Here is a 4,633-nt window from a genome sequence, read left to right as displayed (position 1 = left end):
ATTCCTTACCTCAAGTGATCTGCCTGCCTCAGCCTCCCAAAGTGCTGGGATTACAGGCATGAGCCACCGTGCCTGGCCTAAATACATTGTTTACTTACAGTATATTCAATGTATGATGGATTTTTTGGGACATAACCCCATTGGAAGTCAAGGAGCATCTGTCGTGCTTCACATGTATAATCTAAAATAAAAAAATTAATAAGCAGGACAATGAGGAAAACATTTCCTTGCCTGGTTTCCATTCCTGAACCAATGTTCAGACTCAGAACCCACTGAGTGAAGTGGTGGCCAAGTGACCAAGATGAAGGACCTGTAACACTATGGCAAGAAAGTATTGTCACAGTTCCTCTGATTCTTCCCCTAAAGAGATCTACAATATTTATTCCAGTGATGGAACACGGGATGGGGGAATATGCAGACATTTTGGTGACTGTTGGGTACAAGGTCAGAGGTCAACTGATGCCCAGAGAACTGAAGCATTCTCATCGCTTCCATGTTAGAGTGGGAGCAAATGGAGTCCTGACTGAGGTCCAGCTTACAGTGGGTTCTCTGGGTCCATGAACCCACCAATCGTCCTTCTCCTAATCCCCAAATATGTGGTTAGGAATGCCACACTTGGGAATTGGGCTAACTTTCACATTCATCCTGGTTTTGTAGAGTGGGAGCTATCACAGTAGGGAAGGCTAAGTGGAAGTATCTGAAACTGTCCCCCACCCCAGCCAATGTGGTAACTACAAAATAGCATTGCAGTCTAGGGTGAGGAGGATGGCAGATATTAGTGCCACTCTTAAATATCTAAAGGATGCAGAAGCATGGTCCCTGTCATGTTTCTGTTTAATTTGCCAGTGTGGACCCTGCAGTAATGGGATGGTTCCTAGAGAATGACTTCAGACCACTGCAAGGAAGTAGTAGCTCTGTACTGGATATAGCATCTTTGCCAGAGCAGATTTATGCAGTTTGAAGTGGTTTGAGGCCATTGATCTGGTGAATGCATTCTTTTCTATTGCAATCAAGAAAGAGGATCAGAAAGAGTTCATATTCGTACAGAATGCATAGCAACAAGCCTTTACAGTTTTGCCACAGGGCTATGTTCCTTTTCAGTCCTCTGCCGTAATCTAGTCCAAAGAGAACTGGAGCATTTGGACATCTCATGTAACATCACATCGATCCATCACATGGAGGATGTCATGCTGCTCAGGCAGGATGAGAAAGAGGTGAAGAGCATGGTAGAGGCCTTGGTATGACACATGTGCTCCTGAGAGTGGGAAATAAATCCTACAAAGATACACGGTGACCTGCCACTTCACTAACAATTTGAAAGGTCCAATGGTCACCAGTGTGCTGGGACATTCCTTCCAAGGCAAAAGAAAAATTGTTGCATCATTTATATTTATTGGAAAGAAGGAAGCACAGAGTCTGTTAGGAATCTTTGGGTTCTTGACAAAACACATTTCACACCTAAGAATACTGCTGCTGCGCATATACTGGGTTACACAGAGATTGCCAGCTTTGAGTGGGGCTCAGAACAGGAAAGAGCTCTCCAGGCTATGACACAAGCAGCCCTTTTGCTTGGACTGTAAAATCTGGCACAGCTTCTCATGTTGGAGATGTCAGTGATGGAAAAAGATGTAGTATGGCATTTATGGTGAGTCCCAATAGAGGAATCACAATGCAGACTCCTTGGATAGTATAACAAGGTCATGCCAACTGCAGTGAAGGATTACACTCCTTTCAGAAAACAGCTCCTACTTTCTACTGGGCCCTGGTGGAGACACCAAGTGATCATGGATTCAAAACTGGCTGCCATCAGCTACGTCCTGTTAGACACACCAAGTGATAAGGTCAGGGAGGGTCAGTATCAAAGCCATCATAGGATAAAACTGGTACATCTGGGACTGAACACAAGTGGGACCAGAGGGCACACACACACGCAAGCTGCATGAGCAATTAGCCCAGATTTCCATGTCACTCACTACAGTTGCACAGCACCCCTCCCCCAGCCTCACCTGTGGTCATGTGAGGGGGTCCCATATAACCAGCTAAAGGAGGAGGGAAAAAGACCAAGTTTGCGTTAAGGATGGGCTAGCTTAATATGTGGGTACAAGTTGAAAATGCATGGCAGCTATATTACAGTCTCACTCAGGGAAGTCCCTGAAAAACAGTGGTAAGGGAAAATCTCCCCAGCGGGAGGAGCTTTGAGAGTGTACCTAGTCATCACTTCGTATGGAAGGAGTATGGCCTAGGGTTAGAACATACATGGTCTCATGGGCAGTGATGGTGGCCTGGCTGGGAGTTTGGGAGCCTAAAAGTAAAAGGAAGCATATGAATAGATGTATGGAAGTGGGCAGTTCATATCACATTAAGACCCACAAAAGATGTGCCAACTACACAAAATAACTTGGCCAGTTAATGTTGGCCAGGCTTAGTGACAGGCCTCCTCCCCCACTGCTGCGCAAAGAGGCCATGGTGGCCAGGAGATGGAAGCGATGCAAGAACCTAACAGCATAGATTATCGTTTGCCAAAATAAACACAGCTACTGCCACCTCTGAGTGTCTGATCTGCCAGCCATAAAGACCAATGCTAAGCTCTATTCCTTAAGGAGACCAATAGACTACTTGGGGACCGGTAGACTGCATCGGGCCCCTTTTGTCCTGGCAGAACCATCGGTGGTTCTCACAAGAAGAGGCAGTTATTCTGGATTTGGGGTTGCCCTTCCTCCCTGCAGAGCCTCAGTAGTAGCACTCTTTTTTTTTTTTTTTTTTTTAGATGGAGTTTCACTCTTGTTGCCCAGGCTGGAGTGCAATAGTGCGATCTCAGCTCACTGCAACCTCTGCCTTCTGGGTTCAAGCGATTATCCTGCCTCAGCCTCCCAAATAGCTGGGATTACAGGCGTGTGCTACCACACCCGGCTAATTTTGTATTTTTAGTAGACACAGGGTTTCACCACGATGGTCAGGCTGGTCTGGAACTCCTGACCTCAAGTGATCCCCCTGCCTCAGCCTCCCAAAGTGATGAGATTACAGGCTTGAACCACCGTGCCCGGCCAGTAGCACCACTTTCTGGAGACTTAAAGATTGCCCGATCCACAGACATGGAATCACACTTAACATAGCATCTTATCAGGTGAATCTTTTCATGGCACAGAAAGTGGAGGGAATGAACCCATGAACATGGTACTATCCATGGTCCTATCATACACTTCACCACCCAGTAGCTATAGGATGAAGTATTGGAATGGCTAGTTAAAGACGGAGTCAAGCACCAGCATGGAGGTGATACCCTACAATGATGACACAGACTCCAGAACATCGTGGTATATGCCTTGAATCGGTCAAGTTAGTATGGTACTGTGTCCATACATGAGTCTGGAAAGAATGGGTAAGCCTGAGTGGCCCTACTTAGTATAATTCCAATGACCCCCTGCAATTTCCTCTCCCAGCAATGCTGGGCTCTGCAGAGTTATAGGTCCTGGTTCCCCAAAGGGGCACACTCTTGTCTGGAGATACTGCAGAGATCCCACTGGACTACTGTGATGGCTGTCACCAGGTACTTTGGCCTCCTAATGGTCAGAGACTAGCAAGTAAGAAAGGGAATGGCCATTTTATCCGAGGTAACTGTTGCTGGTCAGCAGGAGGTGTGGCTGTTGTTACACAATGTGGGCAGGTGGAATATGTATGGAATTCTGCTGACCTATTTTGGTGTCTCTTGGTAATCCTTTGCCCAGCTGGGACTCAGATGTGCTCAGACCACTTACAAATAGGGCACCCGACCAGATTAAGCTACTGAGAGCAGCTGAGGTGGTGGCCAAGGGTGAGAGGGATTGGAATGGATAGTGGTGGAGGGATATGATGAGGACCAGACCACCAGCTGTGGCCTTGAGACCAACTGCAGTGACAAGGACTATAGTTCATTCCACTAATTTCTCTCTGGTAAGCTTCCTTGTAGGAAGAGTGACCCTGAAAAGCCTGTTCCCTAAATACAAATGGATAAAGAAAGCCATGTAGTACAAAGGGTGGACTACAGCTGACACAGGGTGGCACTCAGGTCAAGCTTGCAGCCCAGCTTTCAGGAGCATGTTTAGCCAATATCCTCCAGCTTTAGCTCTTTCAAGATCTGCCCCAGCATTCGAGCTGAAGTCATCCACTTCTCTGGTGGCCCCCACCGGTGACTGAGCAAGGCAGTACAAGGGCCTAGCCTTTTCTGTCCAAAGCTGGACTCCTACTCCAGAGCTCCTCATTGGGCTGGCAGAGACTTTGTTAGGTCTGCGCAAAAGTCTGATAGGCCCCATGGATCAATCATGCTTTTTCCTTTGACTTTTTCTGGCATTATGCCCCAGAAAAAATGCAGAGAAAGTTCTGCACTCTTAACTCCATGTCAGGATCTCCTTCCTGGAGAACCCAATCTCTGATGGCACATATTTCAAAATTTTTCAAAATGTCTCCTTTTCCCTTCCCAGAACTCCTTAAATCACCTTTCTCTTTCACTTTCCCTTTCTTTTTTCCTTTCACTTTCCCTTCGTTTTTCCCCTTTTCCTTTCCCTTCCTTTTTTTCCTTTTCCTTCCTTTTCCCCTTTCCTTTCCCTTCTTTCCTTTCCCTTCCTTCCTTTCCTTTCTCTTCCTTTCCTTTCCCTTC

Source organism: Gorilla gorilla, chromosome 6, assembly GCF_029281585.2.
Source record: "Gorilla gorilla gorilla isolate KB3781 chromosome 6, NHGRI_mGorGor1-v2.1_pri, whole genome shotgun sequence".
Classification (NCBI taxonomy): Eukaryota; Metazoa; Chordata; class Mammalia; order Primates; family Hominidae; genus Gorilla; species Gorilla gorilla.
The sequence above is the reverse complement of the archived record's forward strand: the minus strand, read 5'-3'. Positions refer to the sequence as shown.